Genomic DNA, 15,180 nt, shown 5'->3' with positions numbered 1-15,180 from the left:
AACTTCCCCGTAAGAATTTCTTCATCATTCATTCTTTCAGTATATTCACTGAATACCCTGCAAATCCCAGGAAACAGAGGCTGAGACAGATTAGATGTACTTTCTGCCTTCACAGAACCAATGGTCTAGGGGATTATGTGGCTATTACATAAGAATTTGGAAGTATGTTTGGTATAATGACATGAAGACCATATGTTTCAAGAAAACTTTCATGAATCTAAAGGGTAAATAGAATTTAGTTAAACAAAGAGAAGAAGAAAGCACTGTCTAGTCAAAAAAAAAAGCTAAAGAAAAATTTCAGAAGCAAGAAATGATGAAGTATTGTCCAAGAAGTTAAATTTAAAAATAAAAATAAAAAAATTTAGCATTGCCAGATATAGAGTGCAAAGCGGGGAGATAACAATTAGAAATTATACTGAATAACTATGTGTGGCCAAAGGATACAGTGCTTGTAAGTGTTCATGAGATGCAACATTTTCCTAAATGGGATGGGAAAGTATTAAATTCTTTTTAGCACAAGGAAATAATTATAAGATTTTCATTTTTCAAATGTTACTGAGGACTCAACATATAGAAAGTATTGGCAAGAAAGCAGACCATAAGCAAAGAGGTGAATTAAGAGTTTGTTCCAGTGACCTATGCAAAATATGATGGTGGCTTGACCAAGAGGTAACACTGCAGTTTTAGAAAAGGGGATGGAAACATCCACCAGAATTGACTCAACCTTGAGATTGATTGAAATTGTCAAGTAAGGGAGACAACGCAATCAAGAGTGACACGTAGATTTCTGGCTTAGGTAATTAGGTAGATGGGGTTGACATAAAATGGGATGAGAAACATACTGGGGGAAATGTTCTCCCAGGGAGAGTGTTATTTTTGAGCAAGACGAATTTGAAGGGGCTCTAGGCTACCTAGTAGAAAAATTAGGTAATATAATCCACTTACTTGAACTCCATTGAGTTTGAAATAGGTAACTTCATATTGATACCTATGTGCAGCACTTAGCTTTACGTGTGCTGGCAAAAAGAAAGTGGGTATAACTGGTTTGGGGTTTTGCCAGAGTTCTTGGAAGAGGGGAATTCAGAAAGATCAAATACTCTCCAAGTAATTAAAGATTGGATCATGAAATCTAAGCTTGATGGGATAAAAAATAAGGAGAAAAGAATAGTGGGTAAAGAAAAAGTAGAGAGATCCAATGAGATATAAGTTCAAGGGAAGTGGAGAAAGAGTTCCAGTGGAAGAACAGTAACAGAGTAACTTGAAAACAGGAAAATTGTAGTTTAAAATGGAATGTATTTGTCTGGAACTTCTGACGCTATCCTGGATGGGTGATGAAATTTTGAATGATGAGAGAGGAAAAGACAAATGTGTAGAGGAAGAAGAGCAGACATGAGAGCCTTGAGTGAGACTCTTAGAACTTCCTACAATGTCTTTGTAATTGGACTCATGTGTCATCTCCTCTATGAAACTGCAGGTCGCTTAATGTCCAGGCCTGTAACTTCCTCTCCCCTCAACCAACAGAAGAGCCCACTAGCATGCTGTCATGTGTAAAATAAGGACTCTGTAACTAAATTTTGTATCAATAGATGAATGTGGTGATTTGTCTAAAAGTCAGATTATAAAATTACTCAATAACCACCACAGAGCAAGTAGTTCCAAAATGATATCATTCCCAGGATTTTATAGAACATCATTGATTATCTCATAGCCAGAAAAATTCCAAATCTTTTCATTGCTTGCTATCTTCTTGAATTGCCTACTAAATCCTACTGATGAAGTCCTCATAGAGAAGTAATTCTACAGTAGTGTGATAACCAGGCATTAAAGTCTTAAGGGAAGAAAAAAAAAGATTTCCTATAGCTATATACAAAATTTTAGAAATAAAGCAGTAGAAAGCATTAGCACAGGCCTAGGACAACTCTAAGCATGAAATAAAACCTTATATTTTCATTTTCATTTTTATTTTCATAGCGAGTAACAGAAGGGCACCTCTTCTCCTTGGGAATCAGCTTCAAAGGGTGAACAATACTGTCTTTACTTAACAAATAGCCTTTTTAAAAAACAGCCTTGAGAGTATCATGCAAACTGACTTTTTAATGATTTGGGGCAACATGTTTACATTTTAAAGTTTAAAAGTTTAAAAGTTTAGAGTTTGCATTTTTCTTTTTTTTCAAAGCTCAGTCTGTCAACTGGTTGGAATTTGTAATTTATGGCTCTGTAGCAATCCAAAGTTCCTTATCCTTAAGTGATCCCATTCCCATGGAAGTTTATGTTACAGAGTTTAAAAAAAATCTTAAAAGTAAAGATAATATTTTGGAATCATTATGTGATGTTTCTAAATATGTTCTTCTCTGTCGATATCCCTGTAATTTTTGCAAGATCTTTGATACTACACAACGAAGAAAAAAAGAAATCTTAATCAATGAAATGTCAAGTCCTTAATATATCTCCCATAATACTTCCTTTCTGAGTATTTTATTTTTAGCTTCAAATGTGTATTTTTCCTCTTAAGTTAATTACTCTAATCTTTACTGATTCCCTACTATATACCAGTTACTTCACATAACATTAATAATTAAAAAGAGAAATAGTATCAATAACAGTCTCTAACTTGAAGTGTTTATGGTCAGTTGTAGTGAAAACAAACATGAAAACTGATAATACGAAGTTTAGGACACACTGTTGTGACTATCAGACAAAAGTCTGGTGAGGTTGAGGATATAATAACATATAGAAGAATACACTGATCATCATTCAGCTTGTTTTATTTGAGTAAGCTGAACTGCTTTACTTTTGTCCAATGCAGAATTTTTTAACATTGCATTTATTTGCTTAACACGAAAGAGTTACTCTATACAAGTTTTGTAATCCATGATTTCTTCTTGAAATCTTTCAGGATTAAATCAAAATATGGCTTCAGGGTTACAATAGTAACTTAAAAGCATAAAAGCCAAATATTTACCAGAACTGTAAAACTGTAAAACTAAAGTGTGAAACACTTTAGTTTAAAACTATTCACGTTATTTCTAGCTTGAAAGTGCTAGAAATACATCAAAATTGGCCTTTATTAATTGAGAAGTTCATTTTATATGTTAGTGACATTTCTCCAGGTTAATGTATTTATTTGCAAGAAAATGTGGGTGCTTTATAAGAAAATATTTGCTTAATTTAGGTGAACTATTTTTTCTTATTTTGTTTCTAAGATTTTGTGGAAAGAGAAAAATCTCATATTCTGTTTCTCATTGGTATAAGTGTGCCCCATGGAGCATTGACTCATTCACATGTCACATCGAGGATGTGTCATTTGGTCAGTCTGGGCAGCCAGAAGAAGCAGATAACCTTCACATGGTCCAGTGTGACCATGTGAGGCTGCCAAACTTCTACTGGTGGTAGAGTAGGGAGAGTAGTCTGGACCTGGGAAGTCCCTGAGTTATCGTTATGTCTGTCCCTTAGAAAATAGGCAAGGGCCAAGATCAAAGACAGGATGAATACATAAGCTGGTAGGTCTGGGAGGATTTTATATGATGCGTAACTAAGTCTACAACACTGTCATTTTTTATTGTTTTTAAAAAACCTTGATACCCTTTTTCACATGGAGTTAGTGATTTTGTTCTTCAGCTACTTGCACTGAGGCTATAAACTTGTTCAGACTTTACCTTCTGTCTCACAAAACCAGCTATATTGATCATGGTGGCAATTGCTGATCATGCTCAGTCTGTCAACTGGTTGGAATTTGTAATTTATGGCTCTGTAGCAATCCAAAGTTCCTTATCCTTAAGTGATCCCATTTAGAAATAAAGCAGTAGAAAGCATTAGCACAGGCCTAGGATCAAAGACAACCCCCTAGATGTCAGTGGAGAGTAAAATTTATTCTTGCTCCATCAAGTTCAGTGCAGATATAGTCAGCCTTCAGCGGTGCTCTTCCCTGTGGTGAGCCAAAGCTCCAAGCTCCTCTTAGGTAGTATCTTCCACTGTTGCTAAGTATTTCAGAGTCATCTGGAGTCCTGGAGTCTTCTACAAATCCTCTGCATTTGGATATCGAACAAGAGAAGAAGGATCTTTAATGAAATAACTTACCATTTTTTCTACCAACATCCCATCGGCCAAAACTACTCTCTCCCCACTCCTTCAACACTCTGGAATATAAAACAGATTTAATGAGTAACCACCACTCTATTAGGTGCACGTTGAACTTAGTTCTTTCAAAGAGAAACGGGAATGGGACTGTAGCCACCTCAAGAAAGGATACTGGCAAAAGAGACATTTGGCATTCCTATTTTATTGCCACAATATGCGAATTTTGTCTATATTAAGGAAAAGGCATGCTGTATATCTATCAAGGTATATTGTGCTTGGAGATATGTAATACTCTTTGGAAGATTTTACCCTTCTTCACTATTAAGCGAAGGGGATTTTCCAGTCGTTGTAAACTGATATTTTGTGATGTTTAATACCATCCCATAAAAATAATGTCAAGGGAAACAATAGCGGTAAGAAATTGATCAAATGCCTCATCTTAGCTCATTCTTCAAAAGGCATATTAGTAGAGCTGGACTTCCATGAAGTTAATAAAAGTGGTAAATATCCAACTAACATTTTGTAAGCTGAGAAAAAATTTCTCCAAAAGTAAAATACAGGTCATTGTGTGGTAAAAGAAAATACTCATGCTAGCAGAGTACTTAATATAGTAGTTTTATATGGAAAACATGATGTCTTTACTAGGTGTAGTTAGTGCTTAGCACATCATGTTATGAATGCATGTCTGCTAAACAGTGCATTTCTGGCTATCTATGAATATCTGCTTTTGCTTATATGACCTGAATATTAATGGCCGACTTTCCTATAGAATGAACATGATTAATGAGACTCTTGACTAAGCTGGGGATCTAAATATTTAAGGCCACTTTTGTAACGTTCACTTAGCTCTGATGTCAATTACTGTATTTCCAAAAGGGGACTCACCAATTGCTGATTACATCAATATTCATATAATCCGATGACAAATACTCAGGTTTTATGAAAGATGGCATCTTCCAAAATGGCCTGTCCTTCATGCCCTTGTTAATGTGGTCTTGATTCTCCTTGCATTGCCCACGGTGATGTGCTGCCATCCCCAACCCCACCTGTTGCAGCAGAGTTGATTTTTGTGACTACTTCAACCAATAGAATAAGCTAAAATGACGCCATGACATTTCCAAGGTCTGGTTATAAAAAATGCTAGCCATTTTCACTTTGTTCTCTGAGGACGTTTGCTGTCAGCCATCACACTAGAAAGAAGTCCAAATCTTTCTCTCCAGAAGCACTTCCTCTAGATGTCAGTGGAGAGTACAATTTATCCTTACTCCATCAAGTTCAATGCAGATATTCAGCCTTCAGAGTGTTCTTCCCAATCATGAGCCAGGGGTGTAGGTCCCTCTAAATAGACTTCTAAGTAAAAATACTTCTAAATAAACTAACATGTTTTGCCCATTTTTAAATTGGGGTTTTAGAAAAGCTATTACTGAGTTTACAACTATTATTAAGACATGAATTAGACAAGAAGAGGCCACTTTGGGAGTTCTAATCCACACGTCGGTTTAGGTTTCAGCCAAAAACCTGCATCAACAACCACACATGTGAGCAAAGATGCCTTCTGAAGATTCCAGCCTCCAGCCAGCAAGCCTTTCCAAGTATAACCCTAGGTATTATGGAACAGAGGCAAGCCATGCTGAACCTCAGAATCCATGACAGTCATTTACTAGAATCCAATACTAGTAAAATTTTTTTTTTTTGAAATACTAGATTTGAGATAATTTGTAATGTAGCCATAGTAACTGAAACATTCTTTATTCAAACATAACTAGATCCCAACTTTCCATTAAACTTTTTCATTAGTGTTTTTCCTAACTTGACCAGTATTTACATACATACTTTATCTTCAATTGTTCCAGTTGACTTGACTTCTACCAACTATATAGCACAGAAAAATTATCCTTTAAAAATTATAAACATACATTCAGTCTTCAGTTTGACCCTGGTTTTCTTTCTGAATATTTTTGACTTAACTGCTTTTACATGTTTGATTATAAAATACACTAAATTATGTAAGAGTAAAGTTATTATTGATAATTTTTAAACTAATAGGTTCAGTTCAGGGTCATAGCACTAATAGTCTCAGGGCATAGCATAGGATTTACACATGGTAAATGGTCAATAAATATTGCATGAATAAAATGCATGTACAGACACTTTTAATCTGTTTTGAAAATTTAGTTAGAATACTGTAAAACTATGTAATATTCACTGTTATTTCTAAATGCAGATTTGAGATTTAGATTATTTGTGCTTTTTATACTCTTATTCATTTGACCATTTAAATATTTGACTAAGAAATTGAATAAATTTATATTACTGTCTCATCCTATATTATAAAAACTGTAACTTATTATTATTGTAACTTACTATTCACTTATTAAAACTGTTTCTCTCATTTCAATAATGGTGATGATGATAACAATGGCAGCTAGTGTTGCTTGGACACTTACTTGTGCCAGAAATTGTCTTAAGTTCTTCTTGTGCTACTAAATAAATTACTTGTATTGGGATATAATTTGCTCATAGACAAATTTATTCCTTTTGGTTGTACAGTTCTATGCATTGTGATAAATGCATGTAGTCAAGAAATGGTCATTACATTTAAGATATAGAACATTTCTATCATCTAAAAAATTCCCTTATGCAATTTTGTGGTCAATTCTTTCTCCCATATCCAGCCCTTAACAAACAATCGTCTATTTTCTGTCCATATAGTTTTGCCTTTTCCAAAATGTCATATGAGTGAAATCATACTGTATGTACTACCATTTGCTTCTGATTTATTTCAATTAGTCTAATACATTTGTGAATCATTAATGTTGCTGCATTGCTGCTTCTTATTCCATTGTATAGATGTACCATAATTTGTATAAATCTTTTCCTTATTGATGGACATTTGGCTTTAATTTGGGTAATTAGAAGCAAAACTGGTATAAGCATGGGTATATAGATATTTATACAAACATATGCTTTCAATTCTCTTTTACATCTACCTAGGAGTAGGATTGCTGTGTTGTATGCTGAATGGATGTTTAATTTTATGAGAAAGCACCAAAATATTTTCAAAAGTAGCTGCGTCATTTTCAAAATTGGCTGTGTTATTTTGCATTACCACTAGCATTGTGTGAGATTTCCGATTGATCTGCATGCTCACCGCAACTCGATACTGCCAGTTTTGTTTTAAAGCCATTCTAACAGATGTTTGCTACCTCATTGTGGTCTTAATTTGCATTCCCTAAATTAAAATGATGTATGGTATCATTTCACATGTTAATGTGCATCCACGTATTTCCTTGGATAAAGCTTTATATTTTGCCCATTTTTAATTTTTTTATTGAGTTGTGAAATTTTTAAATATATTTTTAATAACAAACTTTCATTATATATATGTTTTGACATATTTTTTCCAAGACTGTGACTTTTTCTTTGATTTTTTTAACAGTGTCATTCAAAGAGCAAATTGTTTTTTGTTTTTTTTTTAATTAATTTTGTTGGATGCCAATATATTTAATTTTCCTTTTATGATCCATGTTGCTGGATGTTGAGTCTAAGCTTAACCCAAGGTTATCTCCTGGGTTTTTTTTTTCTGGACATTTCCTTGGAGATGTTTTACAATTTCTACATGTGGTGCAAGGTGTGATTCACGTTTATTTTTGTATATAGATGTACAATTTTTGTGAAAGCCATGTTGAATTATTTCATCTACATAATTCTAGATTTTATAATCCTAAAATATGAGATTAATTAAATAACCCAGAAGTACTAATTGTACACCTTTAAGATATACAATTTTTTTTTTTTTTTTTTTTTGGACACAGGGTCTCCCTCTGTCCCCAGACTGGAGTGCAGTGGCAAGATCTCGGCTCACTGAAACCTCCACCTCCTGGGTTCAAGCCATCCTTCTGCCTCAACCTCCCAAGTAGCTGGGATTACAGGCATGTGCTACCATGCCCAGCTAATTTTTGGTAGAGACAGGTTTCACCATGTTGGCCAGGATGGTCTCAATCTCCTGACCTCATGACCTGCCCGCCTCTGCCTCTCAAAGTTTTTGGATTACAGGCGTGAGCCACCACGTCCGGCCAAATATATACAATTTTTTATTTGTCAATTCTACCTTGATACAGCTGAAAAAAAGAAAAACCCATTTACTTGCTCCATCGGCTGACAGTTGTTGGCACATCGTGGAATATAATATGTGATAAGACCAATAGACTTTGTGGTTATATTCTCCTTCTTTTATGTTAATTTGTATAAAATGATTACCTTTATCTGAAGAGATTGTAAGCAGAATCCTGTGTGATGGCTCAAATATTTAGTAAACTTTGTGGTGGTATAACTGGCTTAGGTCTTGAGGTTGGGAAAAGGAAACCAATAACTAAAATATGTGCCAGTTATAATCGAGGTGAATCGTGTCCCTTTTAGAGCAGAAGTTCAAGGGTAGCAACTTGCTACTAAATGCCTGGTGGGTTATCTTAAGGTGCCATATTAGAGACTGACAGTTGATCTCAGTTGCTAAGGCATTGGGCATTTTACTAGAGAAGTAGCCAGATCAACCTTACTGAGTGGGATTCCATGCTGTCAGGCCCATGCATGGCTCCAGCTCTACTACCAAGGCTACTCTGTGCTTGAGGCTATGCTGCAGCAAAAGGGTGTCTGAGCATAGATGTGATGCTGGCTGATGTCAATAAGCTGCTGTTAAATCTGCACTGTTAGTGCCTCTTGTTTGTGAATGTTCTTTGGTAGGCATTAAAATGTCATACATAGATCTTCATACTTTGTTCTCATTACTCTAAAGTTCATCTGCATGTCCCAGTTCTTCCTATCTTTTTCCTTCAAGGCTCTATCAAACCAATCAAACCATTAGCTTCTGTAAATGTGTCTGTACATACTCCTACCATGGACTTTCTATTTCCATGCAAAGTGGATGACAAGTTATACCACTCTAAGATCGGTAAATGTATAATCACCAGTCGTTTTGCAACATCTATGAGTGGCACTGTTGTACAGTAACTGATCTTCAGTTTGAACTCACTTACAAAGGTGAGGCCCTTGGGAAACAAACTCAGCCTTTTTCCTCCTCTGTCACGTGGCCATAAGAAATTTCCCCCACACCAAAAGAGAGATGCTAGGTGCAACAAGGAAGAATGAAATGGTCTGGGAGACCTGCTATGTAGATTAATTTCACCCTCTGAGATTCTTCGTGCCTCATCCCATATATATTGCTTTCTTCTTAAAATGCATTGCTGCTAGGCCTTCTTGACCTTGGAGCTTGTGAAAATAACACGTATACAGTGCAAGATGGGTAGTTCTGGTCACACGGTCACCTGATGTGCCAGGTTCAGCTGCTCGGTCTCTACCAGAGCCCTTTTACATGCTAGGAAATGCTTTCTGAATGCAGATACAGATAGTATGACTTAGATACGGAATCCCAGGGTTCTCTCTTATTGTTCTGAGACTAAGGCTTGTCACAAATGTAAGGGAAGAAAAATAATTTTTCTTCTACCCTCATAAATTCTTAGTTAAAAAGGACCACTGTAACAAAGAGCAGATTAACAAAAGGAAAACAAACAGAAGTTCATGAGCATGTATATTTCATATAGATGTGTGAGACACCAGGGAATGTGTAGTTTTGAAAAAGGTGGTTTTGAATTTCTATTTGCATATCCAGCATCTTAAAAAATAAAACAGTAAATTTTTACATAAGTACTAAGACAAAGGAAAAGGACTTTGAGACTCTAGAAGCAGCAACTTGTGGGAAGGCAAATAAACAGCGGACAAAAGCTAATTATCGCATGTTGTTCCTGTTGGTCCATATCTCCATGCACAGCAGAAACAGTGAAATCGCAAGCATGCATCTTCTCAGTGAGTCAGTCCACCTCCCTTCGGGTATTGATGAAGACGACTGCCTGGGTGATGGTCAGGGTTTCATACAAGTCACATAGTATGTCCAGCTTCCATTTCTCTCGTTCCACGTTGATGTAGAATTGGTGGATACTCTCCTGGGTCAACTCTTCCTTCTTGACAAGAATCCAAATGGGGTCCCTCATGAACTTCTTGGTCACCTCAAGCACATAAGAAGGCATTGTAGCTGACGGCAAAACAACCTGGGTATTGCTGTTAAACTTTTGGAGTTTGTCAATAGGTCTGGTCCCTGAATCCATGGCTTAACATTTCAACAGCTTTGTCTAGTACAAACATTTTGATGTATTTGGGAGACAGGTATCTCTGGTTAACCATATCAAACATGTGTGCAGGGGTATGCACGATGACATGGGGAGCTTCCATCTGCAATTTCAGTACCTCAGTACGCACATTGGTGCCCCCAATAGAGGCTTGACAGGAGGTACTCATGTAGTCTCCAGGTGTTATGACCACCTTCTGTATCTGCTGAGCCAATTCTCTACTGGGTGCTAGGACCAAGGTCTGGGTGGCTGTTAGATCTAATTCAATCTGCTGCAGAATCAATATGGCAGATGTGGCCATTTCTCCAGTCCCGGATTGGACTTGAGTGATCACATCATAACCCTTGACACAAGGTAGAATAGCTCGCTGCTGGATGGCAGAGGGCTTCTCAAAACCATAGGCATAGATGCCACAAAGGAGAAACTCCTAGAGGTTCATGTCAACAAATCTGTCAACAATCTCATTCCAGTTACTCTCAATGATGCCTTTGGGCTCCATTCCTTCAGGGCCATTGTCTCAGGATTGAGACTCCTGCCTCACACCTGTAATCCTAGCACTTTCAGAGGCCTAGACAGGTGGATCACTCGAGGTCAGGAGCTCAAGACCAGCCTGGCCAACATGCTGAAAACCTGTCTCTACTAAAAATGCAAAAATTAGCTCAGCTGGGTGACACATGCCTGTAGTCTCAGCTACTCAGGAGGCTGAGGCAGGAGAATCGCTTGAATATTTAAACCTGGGAGGTGGAGGTAGCAATGAGCTGAGATCATGCCACTACACTCCAGCCTAGGTGACAGAGTGAGATGCTGTCTCAAAAAAAAAAAAAAAAAAAAAAAAAAAAAAAAAAAAAAAAGGCTAATTAGTAAACCATGTTAGTGTAGATTCTTCTGGTACCATGTACAAGCCAATAAAGGTCTAAAGTTGTCTTTAGTGAACTTTACCTCTGTTCTCCCTGGTAGAAGAGTGACATTATACCTTTTGTCTTTGTGAATCTATGTCCTACTTTTATGCACATAGAAAAGGGCAGAAATCTTTCCTGCAACTACTTCTTCATTGCCTTTAGCTCAACAATCCTTCATATTCTGGAGTAGCATATTCTGATCTCCCACACCACTAAAGATACCTCAAATGCATGACTCTGTAGGTATTATGGCTCAGGTGGCATGGCTGCTTTCATTGTAACCTGAACCTGATAGGGATTCATTTCTTCTCCAGGCCCCATTTAAAGCTGGGAGACTTGCATGTTACTCAGGAAATGGGTTGGAATTATTTTCTTAAATGTGGAATATGTTGCCTCCAGAGACCAGGGAGGCCTACCAGTCACACGCAGGAATCAAAAGAATGCATGCACCAAGCTTCATGACCTTGAGATTATAGTCTATTCATGTTTTCCAGGATCCCTCGAGATTGCATAGAATAATTTTTCCAGGATTCCTTTAGATTTTATAGAAGACAAATTGGTGGCATGAATACATTGAGAAAAAACATAGCTACATCATTTAAGTTCTTTAAGAGTCTTTCTTTAAGACTGACAGTAATACATGTTGTTCTCCTTAAGATGTAATACTGCTTTTTATTCACTCTCTTGGTGAGGCAGGAATAGTTGGGCAGTTTCAAGGCTTCGACTTGAGTGTCCTCACTGTGCTAGGTCTTACCTTACAGGAGAAGTAACATTGATGATCATGCCAAAGGCCAATATGATCATTTCAATTAAACGTGCTTGGACCTAAAGAAATAGCCCTCAAGGGGGTCCATTTACCCAATGAATTTACTGTGACTCACAAATGGGCCAGCACTCTATCATTTCTCCTGGAATGGGAGAGTGTGATGAAATTTCAGGACCCTAGAATCAAGGTCAAAGTCTTCTATATCAGTGATTAAAAGAGTTTTTCTTAAAATTGGCCAGACAGCAAATATATTAGGATTTGAGAGACAGAGTTTTTGCATCTCAAGTATTCAACTCTACTGTTGTAATGTGACAGCAACCATAGATAATGTGTAAGCAAGTGGATATGGCTGAGCTCCCAGTGCAGGGGCATTAGCTGGCCTTCATGTGGGAAGAGTGTAGCATTTCTGCAGGCCCAGAGTGTTCGGAAAAATCTGGGGACTCACAATTTTCAAGGCATTGGCCCTTCTATCCCCATATCAACTTGTAAAGTCTTCCTCCTCTTGAATAAGGACACTGACATGACTTCACAGACTTGCTGATTTTGAGAATTCAACCTTTCTTTTATTTGTATTTTATTTTATATTTGAGAAAGAGTCTCACTCCATCACCCAGGCTGGAGTACAATGGCATGTTATCCATTCACTTCAACCTCCACCTCCCAGGTTCAAGCAATTCTTGTGCCTCAGCCTTCTGAGTAGCTGAAATGACAGGCCCACACCACTGCACCTGGATACAGCCTTCCTTTTAGCTCTGCTATTCTTATAATGAAATTGTGGGCTTTATCCTCAACTATTTCTGCCTTATGACTCTAGGAAATGAGGATCTCTTTATGTGCTGTTAAAATGCCTTATGACTCTCACACTTAGTTATAAATGAATGAATTAATCACATTCAGCTTTTGTTTTCATTTTCTAAAATATTGAGTGTCCAGCAAAAATCAATCCATTTTATGAGCCTTATAGTTATTACCTTCTGTGAACTTTGAAATCATGCTGCACTCATTCATGCACTTCCTTCCATCAATGAAAGTTTAACAATTGCACTAGTACTTCCTACTGGGAGCTATCTGTGCTCCACCTATCAGCCATCTGGCCAATTATACAGATGCGAATTTCTCTTTATAGTCTCTTTTTTAAGTCTACTCTTGGCATCTAAGTTTGTCTTCCTGTGTGCTAGAAATCATATGCAAAAATAGAGATTTGCATTTACTTGGTGTATATAAGGGAGTGCTCTCAAGAACAACACCTGGAAGGAAGTGGAAGGAGTAGGATTAGTCAGAGTTGAACTGTGTGTGATGCTCCTGCAGCAGAAGCCTTGGTCAGCCCATGAGGAATTCTGAACCTTGCGATGACCCTTCAGATATGTCCTTTTGTACTTCTAAATTGAGCAGTCAATGAATATGTGCTTTCTCCAGCATTAGGGGAAGCAAGGTGGCTTTGCTTGGCTGAGGACAATAAGGTTGCCTGCTACTAGGTTTCTCATTCTCTGTCATGCTAGTATGAACTTTTGCACATGGCATTGGCACTAGTAAGGTTTTAAAAGAATGGGCAGAATTAGATGAGACCTCTTCAGGTCTTAACTTGAAATTGGGCTAGCATCACATCTGCTGCATTCTATAGGACAGAGCAAGTCACAAGGCCAGTACATTTTTGAGAACTGGGTCAAGACTCCACCACACACTTGCAGGTGTGAGAGGTTGCATTATGAAAACTCACATTCAAAGGGTATGTGTACCACAAAGGAAGTAATTGGAGAAACTTTTATAATTAATCCACTATGTATAGAACTAAGATTTCAACTAATTATTATTTTTTCTTCCTATACATTTCATAGCTTGTTCAATCTCTAAATTTTAGGATTTTGAAATAAAACTCCTTACTAATATTTGGGGCTTCCTATTTTTTTTCTCCCTTTTTCAAAACCAAACCAAAACATTCAAGGCTGTTCAAAGAAAAATATAATACATCTTTGCAAGATTGAATAGTTGAGCCAATAATACAAGACTCACTTTTCGTTTTCCTTGTTAAATGTATTTTACTTGATTGCCAACCACCAAAATAAACACTGGCGCAACTGCAGGATTTTGAATTCTTTCAAATAGGAACTGGAAGTAGCAGAAATAGAATTGAGGGAATGCAAGGTCAGCACGTGATTTGTGCTTATAAAGCTGCTCTGACTACTGTCCCCACTGATTTATACTTGTCACATACTGAGGGCTCAGTTGTGGCGCCAACTTTCTTTCATTATTATCTTTATTTTAAAGTGATTTGTGTGGCGGATTTAAAAAATGCATTGCAGGAAGTCAAAAATTCTAAGTAATCTTAGTGTAATTTTGGAAACAAATATGAAGAATAGAGCAAGGAAAAGTTTGGCACTTGACTTCTAAGTATGGGAGATAAGATAATCTAAACAAAGAATATATCTAATGTGCTTACGAAATAATATGTGTGGCAGGAATATATATATTACTACTTTTTCCTTATACACAGATATCATTATGTAGAATATATCCAAGATCATTGATGGCCACAAGGCTAGGCTAAGTATGGTGATTATTATGTTTGTATTCTCTATTTATGTCTTATTCTTCAGTTTACTTAATAAAGCTCAGAACTTTTAAATTGTTGCTAATAGCAGTCCAATTTTTTTGACGTTGAAATCTCTCAGCTTTATAGCTTTATAAAACTTTATAGGCTTATCTCTGTAAATGGCAGCTGTTTCACATTCTTGGAATTTCAGCTTATGGAGGTCAATGTTAAGAACCAATTCCAACTGTCTGAAATTACTCAATCTATGTTAGAATAAGAGAGATCTGAAAAATAGTTGACAGGTTAATTGCCTAGATTTCGTTGTAGAAATCAGTCTGCAAAAGTCCTATTGCTGACATGACAGCTTCAGTATTATTTGTGTTTGTGAGGTTTTTACTCATTTATGTAGAGGAAGATGATGTTTAAGGACAGTAGCTGTCTCCATGTGCTCTTTGTTGGAGCTGGGTATTTCTTATCAGTGTGAGGTTGATTGTGAAGACATATTTGAGAGAGAAAGCACAGGAAAACAAGCTCTTGACTGCCTTATCTTTCAGTGAGATCATGCCTCATAGAATATGTTGAGTCATTTCAACATCTTTAAGCGTTACCATTTGAGTGGTGATTCTAAGCATTGACTTGAGGTCAACTGGCTATAGGGGTAAAAAAAGTTTCAAAAAGCAATATATGTAATAGTTTAGATAAATTATTAAGTGATGATGGACACAGAGT

The 15,180-nt window shown here is 36.8% G+C and overlaps 1 pseudogene; it reads right to left on the bottom strand.

Moving 5' to 3' along the window:
- Positions 1-3,850: 3,850 nt before the first annotated feature.
- Positions 3,851-11,615, bottom strand: LOC104678215 (annotated as a pseudogene).
- Positions 11,616-15,180: the final 3,565 nt, after the last annotated feature.

Source organism: Rhinopithecus roxellana, chromosome 13, assembly GCF_007565055.1.
Source record: "Rhinopithecus roxellana isolate Shanxi Qingling chromosome 13, ASM756505v1, whole genome shotgun sequence".
NCBI lineage: Eukaryota > Metazoa > Chordata > Mammalia > Primates > Cercopithecidae > Rhinopithecus > Rhinopithecus roxellana.
This window is presented reverse-complemented; position numbering and strand designations above follow the sequence as displayed.